At 37.5% G+C, this 24,517-nt stretch overlaps 1 long non-coding RNA gene across 2 annotated transcripts in view; it reads left to right on the top strand.

The window, feature by feature from the left end:
* Positions 1 to 24,517, top strand: part of LOC141368872 (uncharacterized) — a 196,428-nt gene that overhangs the window by 83,588 nt on the left and 88,323 nt on the right. Inside the window, exon 2 of one of the 2 annotated variants that reach the window (XR_012372310.1) lies at positions 19,941 to 20,242. The exons of the other annotated variant lie outside the window; for it this stretch is intronic. This is a non-coding gene — a long non-coding RNA (uncharacterized lncRNA). The remainder of the gene's footprint in view (positions 1 to 19,940; positions 20,243 to 24,517) is intronic. 2 annotated transcript variants of the gene reach the window in all.

The raw sequence follows: 24,517 nt of genomic DNA, 5'->3' as shown, positions 1-24,517 counted from the left end.
AGAGATTTACGTTGTAGACGATAACTCGCGTCATCGTTTATCTTAGGGTTTGTACCTTTTGCATATCTTAAACACTTAGACACCAACGGAAATTAAATGAAAAATCGTGAATCGGTTTTGTGGTCCACGGTCACATTTATTGATTTAAAATCATTCGTCAATTCTTTTATTCATTCTTTCCGAAGAGGAAGACACAGAAACGCACACATATGTGTTTAAATTCTGTGGAACTTCAGGTTTTGGGTGATTATCAGAATGCCATGAGTCACCGCAGTCAAAGTGCATTCTGGGTAGGGATGTGACCACAGGTTGAGAAATGAGTGTTTCACCGTAAAGTGGCTGTATGTGTGTGTGTGTTTGTGTATGTTCCATGGTAGAATGACTGTGTGTGTGTTCCATGGTTAGGCGTGCGGTCGTTATGACCTGCTTTCGTTTGGACCCATCACTCATTTGGTTCAGAGCGATCTTGTGAATCAGAGAGCAGGTTTGCATGTGAGCGAAAAAGATTTATTTAAATCTGTTGCATCCTATATACTTGTCCTCATTGACACATCACGCTACAGAGACGTATGAGCCCTTACACAGTTACCTAAAACATACCCCTCTTAAGTATTATATATATGCAAGTGTCTTTTTTTGTGCTGCGTGCTGATATTATCATTTTGAAAAACTTGGCAATTTTTTTCTATTCGGTCACAGAGACTTTACCGCTGAAGAGGTTTCCCACGCTTTGTTACTCTTCAAACACACTTGAACATGCGGTGAGAAAATATTCACAGATATTATATCATACACATGTATATATCATCAACTGCATATCTCAAACTCATTCTCTAAATACAAAACTGTATTTGGTTATAACCTACAGTATTTATTTTATAATATAACATAGATACTTGATTATTTTAATCTGTGATTATCGAAAATAACTATTTTGCATTTAAATTTTAATCAATGATTGGAATTCAAATAAGGGAATTTTAAGAATTTAAATGTTTCATAAGTTGATCTTTATATGAGCACTCAAGGTGACCTTTAACATCTACGGATGTGCTCTGAATCGAATGCAGCATTAAACTTTTAAGCCCTTTTACCTGTGCTGTATATCCTTACTAGTTAGACTTTGCTAAGCAAAGTTTCTATATAAGTATATAAGTTAAAAAAGTTTTATTTGCTTAAAGGTGCATATTGTACGTTTAAGTGGTATCTAGTGATGAGGTTGGCGAATTGCAACCACTGCTCACCCCTTGCTTTTAAAAAGGCATAGAGAAGCTACGGTAGCCGCCACCGGACAAACATGTCATCATCGGAGACAACTTAGTAAAAAAAGTTTGTCCAATAAGGGCTTGTGTAGAAACATGGCGGCACAAAATGGCGACTTTCATGTAAGGGGACCCTCTGTGTATGTAGATAAAAATGTCTCATTCTAAGGTATTGAACACATAACGGTTTATTATTAAAGGTTTTTAAACATCCCTGATATTATAGTTTTGTATATTATTTTGCATTTCTGTCAAGAGATCCTTTTAAAAATTACACTTTGCACCTTTAAAATTAAATATCTATTATCACCTCAATTGTAATGTTACAAACCTCCCAAATGCTTTTTTTGGGTGTATGTGTATAAGGTGTTACTATATGTGCCTAATTCTAAATATCTTGTCCATGACATATAGTTTTACATAAAACCATATATTTATTTTCACAAATTCATGAATGATTAAGCAAACTTTTCATTTGTCTATTTATGATTACGGTCATGAGCAAAATAGGGGAAGTAATTTTTCAAAATTGTAATTATTTGACGGGCTATCATCAGGCAGAATGTAATAGTGACGGCTCTTCTGCAGCGTTGTGTTTGTAGAGCGTAAGTGATACAGTATAATCAAGAAAGTGGATCTCAAAGAAATGTTTGATTTAAAGAGTAGATAGTCGATGCCATTTCTCATGGTGGCAGATGTTTTTACAGCGTTGTGGTTAGTCAAAGCTTCACTCTGCACACAAATGAAGGAATCGACTCTATGTGGGCTTTGCAGAAAACACTATGCTGTATTCTGCATCATTTGTGTCACACAAAGCTTTCGTGACAATAGTCTCATGCCTGGTTTCCGCCACTGTGCTGAAGCGTAGGTGTGGAAACATATCTCTCTTTCTTTCTGTGTCCTTACACATTAATGCAACTTTATTCAGATGTTTTTATGTATTAGATATTTTATTATCCTCGAAATGCAATCCAAAGCACTTTCCACTTCGGTTTACTATATATTTATTAGGAGATACTGTAATTTTGTTTTGGTGGCCTAATAAAGGTCATCCCTCATGTGTTGGCACATAGGAAATTATTTTGTCCCTCTGTATGTAAATATGCCAGGTTTATTTTTCTGTAATATTCAAACATGTTGCAAATAATAATGTTAGTGCTAATTTACTTAAACGCTTTTAAAGTGAACAATGCGCGTTAGTGTAGGAGGTGTGTGGATGTCAATGTGTGTTTATGTTTAGGCATGTGTCAGTTTCATACGGGGTGGGTCTTGTCAGTAAATGCATTCTGTGTCTTACTTTCACACACTGTGTTTGTTTGATGTGTGTAAGGTGTGAATGGCTGATCGATGACCAATGTTACTACTTTCCCAAGCGAATACTGAAATAAATGACAATGGGTTACAAAATGCATTGCATTGCTGAATAAGATTTTTTGTGAAAAATATTTAACAGATCTTGTTTTACTGTATGCAGTGAAATATTGAAATGTGTGTCTATATTGGAGTTGTATAGAGAGCTTTATCAGTTTGAGAGCTGTACTGTAGGAGGTTGAAAGGGCCCAAATGCTCCTGTGGGCTCTGTGATTGGGGCCACAGCAGAGGTTTGTGGGCAAAGGCTCAGTATTATAAAGCAAAGGAAATCAAACCATATCAAATACACACGCACACACACACACACCATAAGAGCAACACTGACAGAACGTCTGCAGTTTGGTTTTAATGCGGAATCATGGTTCATTGCTCAAGTGTGTTGCCTGAAAGTTGTAGTAATTTAGAAAGAGATTGTGAAAATAAAATGATCAAGGTGCAAGCTTTTAATAAAGGGCTGTCTTCTAAGGCAGCATTTTTTTTTTGTTATAAACCTTTAATAAATGACAGATTTTAAGTGTTCAACATACCCAGCAGTTTCTCATACAATCTTTAAGATAAAAATTCCTAAAGAACTTATATACCTTTAACATCCACAGAAGCTTTTAGATGCACAAAGGTGCTTTGTAGTAAAAAAAGCAATGTGTTAAAACAGCCCAGAAAACGTTTATATTAGATTCAGCAAAACTTTAAACAACCCAGAATTTTTTTTGCCCAAGCAAAGCAGTAGAACAACTTAGAAAACTTTTGTATTTGCTTCAGCAATGTGTTAAAACAGCCCAGAAGACGTAAATATTTGCCCCAGCAAAGGGTTAAAGGAATAGTCTACTCATTTTCAATATTAAAATATGTTATTACCTTAACTAAGAACTGTTGAATCATCCCTCTATCATCTGTGTGTGTGCACGTAAGCGCTGGAGCGCGCTGCGACGCTACGATAGCATTTAGCTTAGCCCCATTCATTCAATGCTGCCATTTAGAGATAAAGTTAGACGTGACCAAACACATCAACGTTTTTCCTATTTAAGACGAGTAGTTATACGAGCAAGTTTGGTGGTACAAAATAAAACATAGCGCTTTTCTAAGCGGATTTAAAAGAGTAACTATATTTTATGGCGTAATAGCACTTTTGGGAGTACTTCGACTCAGCGCAGTAACACCCTCGCTCTCCCATTATGAGAGTGAGAAGGGGAGCGGATTTTCAGGCGAGTCGAAGTACTCCCAAAAGTGCTATTACGCCATAAAATATAGTTACTCTTTTAAATCCGCTTAGAAAAGCGCTATGTTTTATTTTGTACCACCAAACTTGCTCGTATAACTACTCGTCTTAAATAGGAAAAACGTTGATGTGTTTGGTCACTTCTAACTTTATCTCTAAATGGCAGCATTGAATGAATGGGGCTAAGCTAAATGCTATCGAAGCGTCGCAGTGCGCTCCAGCGCTTACGTGCACACACACAGATGATAGAGGGATGATTCAACAGTTCTTAGTTAAGGTTATAACATATTTTAATATAGAAAATGAGTAGACTATTCCTTTAAGACAACCAAGAAGACATTTATATTTGCCCCAGCAAAGGGTTAACACAACCCAGAAGATGTCAATATTTGCCCCAGCAATGGGTTAAAACAACTCAGAAGTCATTTATATTTGCCCCAGCATGGGTTAAAACAATCAGGAAGATGTTTAAACTGTATTTGTCACAGCGATGCATTAAAACAAGCAAGAATACTTCAATTTTGCCCCAGTAATGGGTTAAAACAGCCCAGAAGTCATTTATATTTGCCCCAGCAAAAGGTTAAAATAACCAAGAAGTGGTTTATATTTGCCCCAGCAAATGGTTAAAACAGCCCAGAATGTGTCAATATTTGTCCAAGCAAAGGGTTAAAACTACCCAGAAGACTTCAATATTTGCCCCAGCAAAGGGTTAAAACAGCCCAGAAGACGTCAATATATGCCCCAGCAATGCGTTAAAACAACCCAGAAGACTTCAATATTTGCCCCAGCAATGCGTTAAAACAACCCAGAAGAGTTCAATATTTGCCCCAGCAATGCGTTAAAACAGCCCAGAAGTCGTTTATATTTGCCCCAGCAAAGGGTTAAAACAACCAAGAAGATGTTTCTATTTGCCCCAGCAAAGACTTAAAACAACCCAAAAGACTTCAATATTTCCCCCAGCCCAGAAAGCGATTATATTAGCCTCAGCAATGGGTTAAAACAATCAGGAAGACGTTTATATTTGCCCCAGCAATGCGTTAATATAACCCAGACAATGTTTATATTTTCTCCAGCAAAGGGTTAAAACAACCCAGAAGACGTCAATATTTGCCCCAGCAATGGGTTAAAACAATCAGGAAGACGTTTATACTGTATTTGCCCCAGCGAAGCGTTAAAACAATCCAGAAGGCGTTTATATTTGCCCCAGCAATGTGTTAAAACAGCCCAGGACCAAAAGGTGTCAATATTTGCCCCAGCCAAGGGTTAAAATAACCAAGAAATCGTTTATATTTGCCCAAGCAAAGGGTTAAAACAACCCAGAAAAGATCAATACTTCCCCCAGCAATGGGTTAAAACAGCCTAGAAGTCGTTTATATTTGCCCCAGCAATGGGTTAACACGGCCCAGAAAATGTTTATATTAGCCCCAACAATGGGTTAAAACAATCAGGAAGACTTTTATGCTGTATTTGCCCCAGCGATGCATTAAAACAACCCAGAAGACGTTTATATTGCAAAGGGTTAAAACACCCCAGAAGGTGTCAATATTTGCCCCAGCAATGCGTTAAAACAGCCCAGAAGACATCAATATTTGCCCCAGCAATGGGTTTAAATAGGACTGCACGATTTTGAGAAAAAAATCGAATTGTGATTTTTCCAATCAAAATTGCGATTTAAATGCGATTTATTGGTATATTATAAAAGAGCTACATCCAGGTTTGTTGTGCTGGTTTTAACAGCACCCAAAAAAAATTTGTGCTACTGTTTATTTAAAACCTCTTTTTAAAAAATTGACACACCCTTTTAGGGCCCTAAAATCCGTTTTATTTCTTCCCAAATTCCGTTTTATTTATTCTCAAATTCCGTATTTTCCATTTTATTATTTTAAAATACTGTTTTCCATTATAATGTTTCTGGATTCTGGTTTGAATTTGTTAAATTAAATTTTAGTAATCATGCGTTAAAACAGCCCAGAAGTCGTTTATATTTGCCCCAGCAAAGGGTTAAAACAGCCCAGAAGGTGTCAATATTTGCCCCAGCAAAGGGTTAAAACAACCAAGAAGATGTTTATATTTGCCCCAGCAAAGAGTTAAAACAAACCAGAAGACTTCAATATTTGCCCCAGCCCAGAAGTCGTTTATATTTGCCCCAGCAAAGGGTTAAAACAGCCCAGAAGGTGTCAATATTTGCACCAGCAAAGGGTTAAAACAACAAAGAAGATGTTTATATTGGCTCCAGCAAGAGTTAAAACAAATCAGAAGACTTCAATATTTGCCCCAGCCCAGAAAACGTTTATATTAGCCCCAGCAATGGGTTAAAACAACCAGGAAGACATTTGCCCCAGTGATAAAGTTAATATTTGTATAAAACAACCCAAAGGGTTAAAACCAAAAATATGTTTATATTTGCCCCAGCAATGGGTTAAAACAACAAAAAAAACTTTTAAATATGTATAAAACAACCCAAACAACGTTTATATTAGCCCCAGCAATGATTTAAAACAACCAGGAAGACGTTTATATTTGCCCCAGCAAAGACTTAAAACAACCAAAAAAACGTTTATATTTTAGCCAGCAATGGGTTGAAACAACCCAGCATTTTGGTTTGAAACAACCCAGCCTGGGTTAAATTACAACCCAATGGGTTGTGTTTGTTCCTTTTTGACTCAATGCTAGGTTGAAAATAACCCATCACTTTTTAGAGTGTTGAAAAGGAAGGCCAAAATAGTCACTGTGAAGAACCCTTTTAGCAACTTTATTTTTATTTAGAGTGTTTAGATGGCATGAGAGACAACTAACCATAACAAGAATACAACAAACTGTTATTCAACCAGTGTAGTCATCCAGGATCCCACAAACCAGCAGGCTTGTGATTTTCAGTGTAGGGTAGGATGAGTAAATAAGCTGTATACTTTCATGTGACTTGAACTGTAGTCATATGAAGTACTTTATTGACACCTTTGTGATTTTGTTATTGTACTTTAAATGAGTGACATGAAGATGTGCAAATAATGATTTTATTGTTGAGGTGAACAATTCTTTGGTCAACCAACTTCACCAGACTGGTAAACATCTTGCTTTCTGTTTACAGGTCTACCAGACGCAAACCAATACGCACCCAACCTTTACCGACATGTAAATGTGTGATCTTTTAAACAGAAAGTGTAAATCTCTTTATCTAATCGTGTTTTTTTCCATAGAGTAAAAACCCCACTGATAAATAGTGTAGCGATCATGAAAAACCTCCTCAGCACTATCTTATATCAGTAATACTTTTAATTACAGGTTTTGTGGACTGAAGTTATGACGAGCACAATGACTCATACACTAGAAACATTAGACCGTCTTCAGTAGTGTTTAACTGGATGCCAAATTTACTCACAGTCATTCTGTGGAAACAGTTGAAAGAATCGGTGACTCATAATCCTTATGAGTGAGGATTTCCAATATGCTAAGAAAAAGTTTAATAATCCAAGATAATAAGAAAAACATGTACACATTATGTCTTAAAACTAGAGATGTCAAATACAAAAATGTATACTTGCGCTTTAGTAAGCCCATATTGCTATAAACTTAACAATACCAGTTTTTCTACAGGATTGCTAGTACAGAGTACCGACTCAATTCGGCACTCATGTGCTCTCACCACAGATCTGAATACGTACGTTCAAATCCTCCGCAATGGTAATTTCGATGTGCAAATGCTTGGAATTGCAGAATCTACAGGAATAATAGAAAAACTGCACATTGACCTTTACTGGATTGCGTGTCTCATAGGCTGACCTTTTACCATTAAGTTATATATTTTTTGCATTTAGCACATGCAACATTGACAGTGAAACCCAAACTTTTGCATTAATGGTTAAAACAGCAGGATGTATGCATAAGCGTTGTATAAAGTACCTTAGAGTTAAAGTTACGACATTGAATAATGCAAAAAGACAGTAAACACCCAATAAAGCACCTAAAGTCTGATGCATGTGTGATGGAGATGAAATCGAGAGGGTCTGTATCAGTCGCTTCCTGTTTTTGCAGACAAGTGCAGACATATTTCATAGATGATTTTGCAAAAATAAGAAGCCAAACAATACACGTTTTATAAGATCTTCAGACAGCGTGTGTGTGGCCTGTGATTGCCGCAGCAGAAGTGAGAAACAGTTTACCGTTGCAATAGTGCTGCTTCCGGTCTGAATGGGGGAAACTAACAGCGTCTGGCTGTCTGATTGTCACGCAAAGGCTCGGCTAATCATCGCAGCACCGTTGAGCCCTCAGACGCAGAAACAGGAAGTAAGCAAGCGACAGGGGAAGTTGTTGGTTTTTTGATGGCCATTGCAGTGGTTTTGAGACTTCTCTCACAGAAAGAGGGGGCAGTCAGATGTTTGGCGTGGGAAAGGACAAGACGGGCCAGTTTTTTCTTCTTTTCTTGGAGATATTTATTTTTTGATATTACAACAGAGCGCATTTTGACATAATGCACTCACTTACTGCCCTCTCCAGCAAGTTATAAGATGAGACTAAAAACGAAACGTCTGCCTTCGACCAGACATTCTGTTACACATGACAGACACAGTGCATAGTTTTGCAAAAAAAATTCACATGCTCTTATTTTGTCTGTGCACATAATAAAAGCATCATAAAAATCTGAAAATCTTTCGATGCTTAACTATGGGGTTGCTGGATTGCACTGTATTGCATACAAGAGCATTACGCAAAGTCTTACAGGCGGATACTATTATTATTATTATTACCCAAGGTCAATGTCATCAGAAATAAAACATTTAAACTCCCACCACAGAACAGTCACCATCTTGACCAGTGATATCACATCTCGCACTCTGCAGGCCAGACCATGACTGTGCTAAACATTGAGTATTATTCATGACCTACACCTACATGAAACTAAAATTGGACCAGCCAAAAAAGTCAGGGCAAATCTTTTTTTTTACAGTGAGGTTTATGAGATCATATCCAGTTTTCTCATGGATATGATGCTCATAAATAATCATCCACCGATACGGCTAGATTGAATTATTACCATTTTGAGGTCAACATCTATGCCTGATTAGTTATGTAAAATAGTTTTTAATTTTGAATATTTTTGTGTGCGCCTAAAAATGACATTAGACAGTATTCAGTATTATATTATTTGCCAGCTATCTTATAATGCCAACTGTTTAATTACATTTTTTTTTTGTCATTCAAGGTTGACCCATCTTTCACTCTTAGAAAAAGGGTCTTAAAAGGATCCTCACAATAGCGGCATTTCCATTAAAGATTTGCACAAAACTTTAGTGATTTTTTTTTTAATTTCGGCAAAAAACTTCTCCGAAATAATGACAATAGAAAATCCATCCAAACATAAAGCAAATCTTTTAAAAATTTGCAAAAAAACAAATGCTAATTAGATGCGTTGCTATCAACCATCAGTAAATAAAATAATAGCCATGCTTTGCATAAATGCAGGCACCACTAACAAGACAGGCTTGGAAAATGGAGACAGGACTGCATGTAGTCACGATGGGGCAAGTTATTCATTTATTAGCAGTGCAGCTTGTAATTGCCTGAATGCTGTGCACAGAAGAAGGAATGCAACATTTTTGATGCAGGCACTAGCAGCAAGGGCATTAGCACAACGTCAAGTACCATATATGATAAAGACAACGTCAGCGGAAACAGCCAGATGGTCAGTCCCTTGGATTTAATGTTCACTATGCAGAGGTCCTGACTCTCTGTGGTCATAAAAAATCCCAGGATGTCATTTGAAAAAGAGTAGGGGTGTGCCCCGTCATCCTGGCCAAACTTGCCCATTGGCCTACTAATCATCCCGATATATACTTATTGGCGATATTACTCAGCAGGGTTTTCCGCAGAAAATTTGTTAGTTAAGGTGGTAGGGGTGGGCGGGGCAGGGGGCATGGTAATCAACAGGCCGGGGTGTACGTTTCATGATGAAAATTAAAATATTTTTATTTAAAACACTCAAATTAAACTTAATTTTGAAGAAACTATGACAGAAAATCAACACATACTAGATTATTAATGAATTAAATGTTTTTACCTCTAACGGGAATAGCTGTGTGATGAAGTGAAACTAAAGGGTTAATAAACACAAACTGAAGCGGATGTAGTAGAACGTCTGGCGAACGATGATAGATAGCGCAAAAATTGTAAAAACTGATTATTTCCCACTATTAATTACATTATCTTAAAGGAGTGTTACTACTGTAGCATGCAAATAATGCACACAAATAAAGTGAGCAAGAGCGCTCAACAATTATATTGAATCAACAGGCACGTGAAACTAGCAGGTTGCTCAAACAACAAAATCACCAGCTAACTTACTTTAAATTTGCAAGAACTACAGACTAATACAATAACAGGCTTAAATAAACCCAAAACATAAGTCCAATTACAGTTCTCACAGACACGCGTTTTATCAACTGGCTGTCCTCCAGACAGGGAAGGACCATTTCGGTCGTGTGGCGCGCGTGCCTGCTCGCGGTGTGAAGTGCGTCCACGCTATTCTCCGAGATGCACTTGCACCCTTTTGTGCAGCAATTTTTGTTTTTGGACGACCTAGTTAAGGCGGTAGGGTTTCCCAGCTTAGGCGGGACGCCTGAACTGCAAAATGCTGCAGGAAATCCTGCTCAGTCTCCTCTCCACTAATAAGCTGGTGTGTGGCGTTCTGGTGCAATATGGCTACCGTTGTATTATCCAGGTGAATGCTGCACATTGGTGGTGGTTGAGTAGATTCGCCCATTAAAATGTAAAGCACTTTAAGTGCTGCAGAAAACCGCTATATAAACGTAACAAATTATTATTATTATTATTAGAATTTATTCGTAATTACTCGCAAATGTGTTTCCATCTCACATTATTTGCATTAAATCTTTTTCGCAAAAGTCAAAAAACATCTAAAGCAAGCGGAAAAACTTTTTCGAGAATTAAGTTTTTTTAAAATTCAAAATTGGTCAATTCCATCACTCGTTTTTTAAGCGATACTTCAAAATGCGCATATAATCGTGTTGATGGAGACCGATGTTATCCAACTAAAACATAATTTTGTTGTTTTGCGATAAGTCATTCCAAAACTATGGTGATAGGTGTTTAACTTTATACTGACTGATTTTCTTTTTCCATTAACACAAAGAAAGCAGTATTGCAGTTTGTTTGTGAGACAGAAATAAGCAGACTGATATTTAACTGTGATTCACTGAAAATCATTTCAGGTTAAGTGAGAGGTTTAGATTGAAACATACATGCAACATACAGCATATGAATCAGAGTTAAAGGGATGTGGGCAAGGGGGGAATCTCAAGGAAGTACTGTACAGTAAAAACTTAAATTGTGTGTATTTTATCCAACTTTATTTATGTATCTGTCTACTGTGTATTTTATTCAACAGCAGTTTTAAAATTAGTTACAAATCACTTCATTACAAGATTATTTGTGTTAAAATGAACTAATATACAGTAATTAAACAAACCCCACTTTTAAAGCATTTATTAATCCTAATTTGTTACTTTCAACATTTATCAATACATTTTTAGTAAAAATATGTATTGTTACCATTAATTAATGCCCACTTAACTAATATGAACAAATAATGAATAATTGTGTTGCTATTAAAACTGCAGTCTCTAACTCTGGCCTCTCTATCACAATCTCTGACTATAATATAGAAAATTTTGTGTGTGCTTTGCGCTACTCTGCAAGGATGAATCTGATATCTGTGAACACCGCATCAGAGCGGATCTGTCATTATGATAGAAGTACATAGTAGTACATCCGAAAAACGACTGATCTAGACCTATATTAGTTATCTATTATCCCCCATCCACGCTGCGAATGTGCCACCAAGCCTGTGGGACTCACTGAAGTGAAGTATTATATCTGTCGCATTTGTTCTGATTATAGTAAATGAAAACGCAAGTGTTTCAACATATGCCTTACCAGTTCAGAGTCTCTGCTTCAGTATTTAATCCCTTTAGATGTTGAAAAGCCTGACTGATATTGACTTTGGTTTTTAGCACGAGCTCACAGTTTGAGCTTTCAATGTTTAAGCAGATGATTCCCTAGATGTAAAAACTCAATAAACTGACATATTTACCGTATTTTCCAGACTATAAGTCACTCCGGAGTATAAGTTGCATCATTCAAAAATGCGTCATTAAGACGAAATAACATATACAAGTCGCAGTGGACTATACGTCGCGTTTATTTCTAAAAATATTTCACAAAATTTGGAAAAGCAAGTTATTCAACTAAACAATAGCAGAAAGAACAGCAGGCTGAATAGATGTCTGTACGTTAACGTAATATTATCAGTTATTTAAACGATAAACCATAGCAAACAGAACTTACGTGGAAGGGTGAATAGGCTAAATTAACCGAACAAGCCAACTAGCGTGAAGTTCGCAGGCTCGTATTTCCACATCACTGAAACGTTTGAATTACATAAATATAGGAGCAGCATATAGGGGACTCTAGCGGCTGTAGACGGTAATGTTGTCTCTTGCCTAATAAATGTCAAAATTAATTCATACTGACTTACAATGCGCACCTGACTATAAGACGCAGTACCAGCCAAGTTATGAAAGCGATTTTTTAAGCGATACTTCAAAATGCACATAAAATCGTGGTGATGGAAACCGATGTTATGCAACTAAAACTGTAAATCATTCCAAAACTATGGCGATAGGTGTTTAACTTTATATGGCACCACACTAACCGAAACGCGGATGGCATCCATTGAACGACTCGAAAGCTTACAGAGGAGTCGACTTCTGAATCGCTCTCGCAGTTGCAATTTGAAGGGTAATTGAAACGCAGCTAGTGATGCCATAGAAGAACCATTTTTGGTTCCTCAAAGAACCATTCAGTGATAATAAAATTATTCAAATAAAGTAGCTTTTGTTTTTTATAGGAATAATTGAAACAATTTCTTTTATTCCGTCATTATTTACTTACCTTCTTTCCAATCCTGACTGATTTTCTTTTTCCATTAACACAAAGAAAGCAATATTGCAGTTTAATACAGAAATAAGCAGACTGAAATTTAACTGTGATTCACTGAAAATCATTTCAGGTTTAGTGACAGGTTTAGATTGAAACATACATGCAACATTGCATCAAGACGGGTTTCATAACAGCCAAGTTATGAAAAAAACGCAGCTTATAAACGGAAAAATACGGTACATGCCGTTCCCCAGATGATCATCTTTTGAAACTTTACAAATTAAACGCTGTCATCTAGATGACGCTTTAAACTCTAATGGTGCATTTACACCAACCGCGTTTCAGGCGTCAAATTCGCGTCTACCGCACCTAGTTTGCAGCTTGAACAGTTTGAATGCATCTGCGCGTGTAGAGCGGAGTAGACACGCGGAAAAAGCAAGCATTTGACACGCGTCAGAGGCAAAATCCGCTTCTTGTGGGAAGTGCTATGCCGTTGTTTGTTTGCCAGATGGCTGATGTTGATCGTGCATTTATCGAGAGAGTTACCGGTTTGTATTTGGTAACCTTAATTATTTGGAAAATAAACGGCGCGGGTCAATAAATGTCACGTGACTCAAAAGAGAAATGTGTATTACAATTTACCAGGTTGCCCGATGTTCTCACTCTTCCAAGCGAGGTCCTTTTTTATTCCTGTCTCTATAGAAATAAGAACTTGTGTTATATAGCTCAGGGTGACTGCTTTGGACAATATCAAGCGCGAAATTTCCGCGGCGCCTACGTTCAAATTTTTCAACTCGGGCGTCAGCCGGCAATTCGCGTCAAACACAAAATGCAAAAAAAGCACATTCACGCTTACAGTGCACAACGCTCAATTCGCGCCTTTCGCGTGAGCTACACGCGCAAATGAGGCGGAAACGCGTCTTCCGCGGCGCGCCAAACGCCTCATCCGCATCGCAGGACCTCCAGACGCGCGTCAACGCGTCTTCACATTGACTCGTGTCGATTGAAATCACTCGCGGTTCACGCCTCTACCGCAGTTGGTGTAAACGCAGCATCAGCAGCTGTTTTCTTAAAGTTTTTCGGAGCACATGCGATGAAGCGACGACTCCTCTTTTTTTACAGACGTGACGCCATTACACAAAGACGAATTATTTTTAAAAAACTTTTTCCAGAGAAAACATGACAGCTCAAATTGTAAATTATTATTATAAGCTTATCATTGTGACTTGGGGTAAGGTAAGGAGATTTTTTTTTAACATATTCACTTTAACTAACATGAACAAAAATAAATATGTTGCTTAATGTTTGTTCATGTTAGCTAATGCATTTACTTTAGAGCTGCCTAACGATTATTCGCGACTAATCGCTTGCAAAGTAAAAGTTTTTGTTTACATATTTAATGGTTTGTGTAATGTGTACAATAATTGTATATATAAATGCACACACATGCATGTATATAATTAAAAAATATTTAAATGTGTATATATAAATAAATATATTTATTATATTAATATTTTTTTTAAATAAGATTATACATACATGTGTTTGTATTTATATATACATAATATTTGTTGATGATGTACTGTGTATAATAATTATGTAAACAAAAACTTTTATTCTGCAAACGATTGGTCGTGACTAATCATTAGGCAGCCCTAAATGAATGAGACCTCCCTGTAAAGTGTAAACAATTTTATTGTTGTTTTAACTGAATCATTCCTTCTCATACTTTTTGAGTTGCTCATGTTTGAATTTATTTTTTAGAAACACTGCTGATCTCAAAACAATTTGACCGCCAGAGCTGAGGTCATAGTTATTTGCTCTTCCAGACAGACAATATTTAGAAATAGGTACTGTAATTTTACAAGTGGTAAGACAGCATCAGTGATATCACCCACATAACGTGATCCCGACTTCATGGGTCTACACGGTCTGCCACACACTCAAGCAGATGAGTCCTGTGGTGACCCGTCGACAGATTCAAGATCATGTGGTGGCTGCAGCCGGGTTGTTAAAAGCCACTCTCCTCTCCACGATTTCATTCACTTTAAGAGGAAGAAATTGAGGCCGTTACCTCATCTTTGTGATGAGGTTTCGGTGTGTTTACAGAGATGTGGAAAGCCTGCTGTTGGTGAGGGTAACTGCCACAAACCAAGGTGAGGCTGATTCTCAAAACACTCGGAGATAAGACATACAGGGATGCATTCGCTAACCATAAAAGACAGTAGAGAATGACATAAAAACAACCGCTGAATGTACTGTAAGGATTGTTTGGGCACCGCCCTTGCGTCTTAAACCAACCATCAGTTCTCTTCTGAAACAAGAACATCTAGTTCCTTTGCTTGCTTTTATGAGCATAAAATGGCTTTACTGGCATAGTTTATGAATTTCCATTAAACTTAAACATTGGGTAGAACATATTGATTTTTTAAAAGAGTGAGTACGTTATAGTTTGGGTGATTTGACAGAGATTTGTATGTACACAATGAGCTCCATTTTCCTAAAAGAAAATGATGTAAATGTACACGCATCAACACAAGTGTATATTTTAAATCCATCTGTTTGGCTAAACATCAAGTACACTAGCATGCAAATGTCTTAAATCCAAGTATAGTTTCACATGGCCCGTGGGGTTCAATTACTTGGACTGTGATTTTGACTATATGTAAATGTGTTATATCAAATAACTAGCATTAGGACTAATGTCATGACTAACACTGAGGTTACAGCACGAGATGCTCGGGACAGATAAGAACCACCATCGAGGTTTTAATGGCTTTGACCTGCTGATAGCGAGCTCAAGCTGAGGTTTTCAAAGTCTGGACTCAGTTTCCCGAGTTGGAAAAAACTAATGACAATGGATCGTTATCAAATTTTGAAAGAGAGAGAGATCTTCTGACCACTGCCTGACCACTGCGGCCTTACTGCACTCAGGCAGAGTTTCATAGACTCAATGTATATTAAACCTGAGATGGAATTTCATACACTGATGATGGCTGTCCTGTATCAATCCAGTAAAGCCAAAAGAAATATCTTTACTTTTATGTCTCTCGCCGTCCATCTCTCTCTCTCTCTGACACCATCCATCTCACATCTTTTCATGATTCCGGTTTGGGCATAAAAATATCCCGGTTTGTCATTTTCACTGAGATCATTGTATGGTTTAGGTTTCAAAAAATACATCATATGCATTAAATACTGTCGATAGTAATTTTTTTGTTGAGGAGTGCATTGTGTTACCAGCTTAAAAGGCATTGGGTTCGAATCCAGGGAACAGATGTGCTGAAAAAAATACGTACCTTGTTTGCATAAAAGTATCTGCTGAATGTTAAATGTTAAGACTTTACTCCACAAATTATAGGTTAGATCTCTAAAAGTTATTTTTAAGATCATGGTGATTCAGCAGTAGCGCATTTTAGTTGTTTTATAGCATAACACTTTGTTATTTTGGCAGGATACTAATGCAAAACTCACCTCTGTAGAAGTGTACAAGGCCTGGTTGGTTAGCTGGTCTACCAGCCTGGCCAAAATGTTGGTTTGTTTTTATGTTTTAGAGGGATTTTGGGCATATGTCAGTTGGTCAGACTATTTGGTCAACCAGCTTGGGCAGACCATGCTGCATTGTAAGCAAAAATGGTCCCCACCTCTCGTTGGGGCGGTACCCTTTTAAAAAAGTACCCCTTTGCACCTACACTCTTAAAACGAATGTGTTAAAATAACACATCTTGTGTCTAGTTAAGGAGTGTCATCTGTTTTGTCTTTAACACATCTCTGTGTTATTTTTGGAACAACACACTTTGTGTTGTTTTAACACATCTTGTGTTGTCCCTTTTATTTATTTGAAAACAAAATCAACACGAAATGACACATAATGTGTTAAATAGTTTAACAAATTTAACACATACTTTCTTAGAGTGTAAAGACTTTATATTAGTACCTACATACTGGTACCAAAAATGTAAACATCTGTACATAAACGGTACATGTTAGGACCTTTTTAAAGGATAGTCCCATTGAGAGCATTTGACCAACTAACCCATTTTAAAACTTAGACAGGTGCCTGTAGCTTTACTACTTCTAGTCCAGCAAAGTCTAATTTAACTAAGATTATTTCACTTTTTTGCTTGGTCTCTATTGAAGTATTCATGTGTGCTTTTTATATTTGCTATAGGGTGATTCTCACGAAATCCAGATTTAGGTGTCCAGCATCAGAATTTTTAAAAAGCCCTTGAAGCCAATTTTTTTTCACATATAAGATTAAGGTTTGAAATTACTATAACCATTATTTTTAGAGGATTTAAAAAAAAATTTCCTATAGAATTATTAAAATTTTTTAGATTATCATTATCAAAAATTATCATTACCGTAACATGATATTACATTAAATATATGCATTTACAAACTCATGTTTCGGTAATGAGAACTACAAAGTCATCTAGGTACTATAACAAAGAAAATTTCAACTTTTATCTGGAGAGAAAAATAAGAACTGTTTACCTGGTAGCCATCTTGACTGTCACAGTCAATTATGTCCCTTCCAACAATTTTTGTTTTTGAAAATATTAGTTCCTTGTGGGCTTAAACAATGATTGAAAATTGTTGCGGAGGATGAGAAAATATATTCCTTATTATTCCCAGTGGGCACCTTGACATCAATTTAACATCAATATGACATCAAAATGGATGTCAAAATGACGCCACAAAATAGGTCAAAAATGAAAGTCATTTTGACGTCAAAGTGTCGATGTCGGTTTGATGTCAGGATTTTGACCTCTGCTGGTGTCATCAGTGTTTGAGTTGATTAGATGGTGAGGTCATGATTGGGACGTTGGTGGGGAGCACCTGCTGGATCGTTCCGTGTCGGGTCGGCTTGATTTTGGAGGGTTTCCTGTATCTAATTTTTTTTGTTTTGGTGACTTTTCTGGAGAAAGTAATACTAAAATGATGAAAAAGGTCAAAATATTAAATGCAATAGATATATAAAAACTTCCTTGTGTATGTGACTCCATCTTGCAGAGTTTTAGAAAGTAACACTGGGGCGGAGTCGGGGGCTGTAGTCTTTCGCTTTTGCCTTTCTGTCATCGTCTCTGTTTGAGAACTGGGATTGCAACTTGCTTGTAGAGTTGCATGAGGGATGTTTGGCTTCAATACAGCTGCTGTAAATCTGGTTGATAAAGTGAGTCACCATTGTCCCGATTGGTGTTTCCTTTGGTTGTGCATTTGTCCCTTAACCTTCTCTTATCTGACTCTCCTCTTTTGGCAATTACAACAGTGTTTTATTAAGAGCACTTGTTCATTGCTTGGTTAAGAAGTAAACTTATCACGTTATCTAATACTGCATGCTTATATGTTATGCTGCCTAACGTTAAGACATGAAATGATGAAAGAAATATAAGGAGATAAAGCATAAATAAGGGATGCTCTACGTAAACAGTGTGCAAACTATGTGAAAGTGTTTTGAATAAAAACGTAATGCTAGAAACTTCATGACTTCTGATACAAATCTCAACAATGGTGACAGTAAATTGTAAGAAAGTTGCACAATTTTGTCATGTTGCAATGCATGATGGGAGTTATCAATGAGTTTTCTACAATCCTGGTACCCAGCATGCATTGCGGCATGAAGCTTTGTTATTGATTGTCACCATGGTTGAGCTTCATAGGCTGATTGTTGATGTCTCAGGGTATCTGACTGATACCACAGATTAGATTTGTGTGAAAAAAATACTCTAAAAGCTAGATGGATTTTTACAGCACAGGAGTATCACATGTTTGACAGAACATAAAATTATAATTTACATTCAGTGATTATTTTTTAGTTTGAGATCATTGAATCACAACACTTAACATATTAACAGTTTAAAACTTTACCTATATCATCTTCCTCTGCTCTAACACATGTGTTTTATAAACACAATGAACAAAAGAACACTAACTCTAAGCTTCAAGACCCATATGCCCAACTGAGGGAAACACTAATCGGCATAATGGTGACTTTGTTGACCAGATGCAGCGGTTGTGTGGAAGTTGAACTTATCATCCATGTAACTCTGCAAGCAAGTTGTAATTTTAGTTTTCAAACAGAGATGATGATAGAAAGGCAAAAGTGAAAAATTGCAGCTTTTGACTCTGCTTCAGTGTTACTTTTTAAAACTCTGTAAGATGGAGTCATATATATGTACGACAGTTTTTGTATATCTGTTGCATTTGGCGTTTTGACCTTTTTCATCATTTTGGTGTTGCTTTCTCCAGAAAAGTCATCAAAATAGGAGGTTGGAGGCAGGAGATTTTCCGGAGTTGGGTTGATTTGGCGTGGAGTGATCCAGCGGGTGTTCCCCATTGGTGTCTTGATCATGACTTCATTGTCTCGTTGACTTGGACGCTGATGACATCAGCGGAGGTCGGGATCTTGGCATCGGGTTGACGTGGACGCTTTGACGTCGAGATGACTTTCATTTTTGACCTGTTTTGTGGCGTCATTTTGGCGTCCATTTTGATGTCGTGTTGATGTTGAATTGACGTCAAGGTGCCAACTGGGTTGTCTCTACATTTACCAATGATCACCAAATACCACATGTTTCTTTACTGAAAATGTTTATAGTATAATATGCACTGAAGCTTTTTATTTTTTTAGATTTTTTTATTATAAATATTTCCATGTTAAAGAACCCAAATCCAGTCATGGACACGTTGCGGTAATGAAAATTCCCTCCTTAAATGTGGAAAAAACAACAAAATTGGTTTGTATGATGTAATTTGAAATCATGTGCAAAATAGTAAATGAAGAGATGTTTGTAACTGTATGCTTCTTATTTTGATAGCATTTACTTTTTAATCGAAATGTTTCATGACTCCTCATAAGTCTTATTTTGCGAGAATCACCCGATAGTGTATATCGTGTCTGCTTGGTCTCTATTGAAGTAAACTGTAGGCAAGTTGCATCGTTCAGGTGTTTGTCATGATGTGAAGTATTTATGTGGCATGCCATGAGCCTTTTTATACAGAACCCTTAGGTGGAGACCCATAGCGTTTCCTCATTTGTGTTTTTGCTGTGTTGTATCATTTTCTGCTTGCGTGTTATACACTTTAGAGTAAAAAAAAATCACACTGAGATATGTAAACACCCTTTTCTATAGATCTTTGGCAAGCCTGCTGTGTGTGTGGTGAGGTGCAGCATGTGATAATGGCAGTGTGGTGTGCAGCCTGCAGTTTCCCTCTCCGCCGCTCTGTTGAGGCCACACCTGCCACAACTGGCGCGGGCTGAGCCAGCATGGCTGACCGAGCATGCCACCGGGGTCTGGCTGTGCACGGGTGGATCCGGCGGTGCGACGCCTACGGGCCCCACAGATGTGATTTGAGGCCTGAAGTGAAAGAAGAAAAACCACTGCGTAGATCCCAGTGACAGCCATGGCAAACGTACAGATCAGAAGGAGAAAGGGTGAGCCAGAGAAACTGGCTTGACAAACCTGTTGTAGGTCTAAACGTTTGGGTAATTATTAAAATATATTTAGGGCTTGTACTGTTTGGGTATTTTTAGGGCATTTGGGGTGGTTGCTGTTTTGTGAAAATGTAGATACTTGAAGCAAGGTATTTTAGGCACAGGCATGCATATTAATATTTTCTCATCATTTCTTTTTAAACTGCACATTTGTGCCGCTTGTTATTGCGTCAAACTCAGCCATGCACTTACCAATAACAGCCTCGGTGCTTCTGATGTTGTGCAGACCACACAAATTGATTTCCATTTTCACTCAACATATTGTTCCCAGTGACACACTGAGGGGCCTTTTTAAAGGTCAACCTGCTCTCATGTGACCTGTGGTTTAGCATCACACTATACTGGAAAAACCCAAAAAGAGCATACTCTCACAAAGGGTTGGGGGACCTTCTGAAGCGTGCTCAAATCTAGATATGAATCACTGTGCACCAAAACAACACAGACTCATAAAGAAACTTATGGTACCTGCAGTAGCGTCCCGTGTTACCGGCTTGCATCAGTCTCAAAGGATTTTGTGTTTTGATTCCTAGCAAACACATTGGCATTTTTACTGGATTGTCATACTGGAATGTGGTTACAGCTCATCCGCAATCTCGACAAAGACAGATTCGTAATAAATAGACAAATTAAATTAAATATTCACATGTCTGGAAAAATACCACAATCTCTGTAATTACTAAGAGCTGTCATTGAGTTTTGAGTATTCAACTGAGTCAATTTCAGAATAAAATCAGAACAAGTGTCTGAATGAGTTCTGAATCAGACGGAAATGACGGAGTAAATAACGGTGATCACGTTTATTATCGCTGGAATCAGGAGAATTATCATTGCAAATCGGGATAAAAATCGTTAATACGTCCAGTGGCGGCCGGTGACTACTTTTTCAATGGCTCACAATGCGAAGTGCATCACAACATGCATTTAGGCCGTCATATGTGTGGCTCATCATGTCAAAATATGTGTTTGGCGCATCATGTGTCATGTCAAAATAAGTGTCTGCTGCAGACGATTCGAAGGGGTTTATGATAAAAGAAACACTCACAATGGCCAGATACTCACTTAATCTCACGTGTTTAGTGTTAAGTTAGTGTCTTGCGGGTGTTTTGTGACCGTGAGCGTCTCGTTTATCATAAACCCTGTTGAAGCGTGTGCAGCAGGCCCTTTTTTTGACATGATGCAGCAAACACATAATTTTGACATGACACCCCGAACACATATTTTGAATTTGCGCCCCTTGGAAGAGAAGTCACTGGCCGCCATTTCTCCTGACTCCAGTGATCATCACTCTTGATTACAGTAATTTTTTTCTTTTGATCGCAGTGATGGTAACCTTGATTAAATGACCTTCTACAGTACCCTTGATCTTTAACCGGATTGCAGTGTGTGTTAATGTCGATTGAATTGTCCTTTATCAACTTTAATGTTGATTGCAGTGATCATTAATGCATATGACATTTTTCGCCGCAGTGTGCTTTAATACCGATTGCAGCGTCCTTTAATAATAGCAAGCGCAAGAAGTGTCAATACCAATAGAGACAGAGCGCAGCGCGTCATAACCTGAAAACCACGGCCACAGGGGGGAAAGCAATCCAACCGTCTCCATTGACCCTGCACTGCGAGAAGCCGCCTCCTTGTTATTTCTGGCTTATAACAAAAAACTGAATAATGCCTAAAAGCTGCTGTGTGACAATATGTACATCTAACAAGCCAAAGAACCCAGAAATACGTTTTTATAAGCTGTCGAGCCGTAAAACCCAGTCTTTAAGGAGAATAAAGTGGATCGCCGACTATGTTTCCCCCTAGTGGACGCAGTTTTACTAATAGTAGTACTATGAAAAAGTTGCCTGTTTCCATTTCTATGTCTTTAAACACTCGTTTTTTAAAGTCTACAGCTTATAAAAACGTATTTTTTTTTTTTTTTTTTTTGCCGTGATGTACACCTTGTCACACAGCAGCTTTTAGGTATTACTCTGTTTTTTAAGTTTAATCTGTAAATAAGTTTTTATAAACTGTCGACCCCAAAAAACGAGCATTTAAAGACACAAAAATGGATACAGGCAACTTTTCATAGTACTTCTATTAGTAGAACTGCGTCCACTAGAGGAAACGTAGTCGGCGATCCACTTTATTCTCCTTAAAGACTGGGTTTTACGGCTCGACAGCTTATAAAAACTTATTTCTGGGTTCTTTGGCCTGTTAGCTGTACATATTGGCTTCTCGCAATACAAAGTCAATGGAGACGGTTGGATTGCGTTCCCCCCCCGGTGGGCGTGGTTTTCAAATTTGCATAACTGCGCTCTGTCTCTATTGCAGCGGGGTTTTATTTTTTTATTTTGCATTAAATACCGATTCCAGTGATAGTTAATATTGATTGTCGTGATCTTTAAAGAGCACCTAGTATCCAATTCACAATTTTAAATTTTCTTTAGTGTGTAAGTGTGTATTAGTACATGTTAACAATATGCAAAAGGTACAAATCCCAAAGTAAACGATGACAAAAGTAATCGTTTCTAACTTAAAGGTCACGTTCTTTCTGATCCCATTTTTTTAACCCTAGCTAGTGTGTAATGTTGCTATAATAGCATAAATAATACCTGTAAAATGATAAAGCTCAAAGTTCACTGCCAGACGATTTATTTTCTTTAACAGAATTCTCCTTTCAAAGCCTACAGTGAACAGCCCGTTTGGACTACAGTCCTCTACTTCCTGTTTAATGTTGTCAGTAGAACAGTTTTTTGACTAACCTCCGCCCACAGGGATACGTCAGTCACCAGCTAAGCTAACAGCAAGCTAAGCTGCGATCGAATCACAACATACTAAACAAGCTACATAGTGTACACAACTACGCGAATAGTGCGTTTTTGCCGCCTCTACCGCGGCTGGTGTAAACGCACGGTTAGACTACAACAAACACACAGATTGTAGACAGCAGTTTACTTCCTGGGCCTGTTGACGTGGACACGACTGTCATTATCATAATTCCCGCATCTGACTCAGAGCCTATAAGTCATCTATGTTTTCATATTTAAAGAATTTACGACTGACTAAACCATGACTACGAGTTTTGTGCGGTGCGGAGTAGCGCTTGATGTTTGTCGTTTTTACGATCACAAACGCAGACATGGTTTTATGTTTTAGTATCCTTACTTAACCGATCTGTTAAGTTCTGCTCAAGCCACCCTGGCAAAGTTGATCAATCAGCTTGGTCATCTGCATTTTCTAGATCAGATCTAGCTCGTATTGATAAGGTAGTAAAGACAATATTAACTTCTGTCACAACATTTTAGTTAGCTGCATGGCAATCGGAGGACACTGCGCTTTTCAAAACGATGAGTTTTGTACAAAATCAGTGCGTTTCATGGAGGCAGGGCATAGAGGAGCAACAATAATGTACAGTATGTGGAAAATAATGTGTTTTTTAACCATAAACCACGAGAACACATTGTATTATACCAAATACACAAAATAACGTAGCAATAGGTGCTCTTTAACACCATTACACTGATAGCTTGTAGTTGTTGTTAGTCAGAGGCGGACACTACTTAAGTATTTTTACTTTATAAAAAAAAGTAAATTTTTAGGTATTCGTATTTTATCAGTGTTTTTCTTTGGAAAACATACATTCCAAAGCATATTATCATAATTTTTACTCCAATACATTTCAGAATTTCAGGTTTTTGGTTTATATTTAATATTTAAGTACATTAAATATCTAGTATTTTTTTACTTTTACTTAAAGGGATACTTCACCGATTTAGCATTCAGCTTTGTATCTGTAGAAACCCGGCAGTATTACTGAATGACCATGTTTCCCTCCCTCATTTCCCCCTGAGAGGAGAGATATCTGCATTTTGGTTCTGCAAAAAAGTCCTCCGATGATGTAATATGACGATTTTTGCATCATCGGAGGACTTTTTTGCAGAACCAAAATGCAGATATCTCTCCTCTCAGGGGGAAATGATGGAGGGAAACATGGTCATTCAGTAATACTGCCGGGTTTCTACAGATACAAAGCTGAATGCTAAATCGGTGAAGTATCCCTTTAAGTAAAAAGTACTTTTGTACTTTTACTCAAGAAAAGTAAAAGTAAACCATTTTTATCTAATTAGGTATTAAATCAATGCAAATATTTTTTTATACTGGCCTGGTCGGGCCAGTGGTTTAGGTATTCACTTGCCCTGCCAATTTTTTTTACTGGCCCCAATAAAAAAATGT

The sequence above is a fragment of the Misgurnus anguillicaudatus genome, chromosome 11 (assembly GCF_027580225.2).
Source record: "Misgurnus anguillicaudatus chromosome 11, ASM2758022v2, whole genome shotgun sequence".
Classification (NCBI taxonomy): Eukaryota; Metazoa; Chordata; class Actinopteri; order Cypriniformes; family Cobitidae; genus Misgurnus; species Misgurnus anguillicaudatus.
This window is presented reverse-complemented; position numbering and strand designations above follow the sequence as displayed.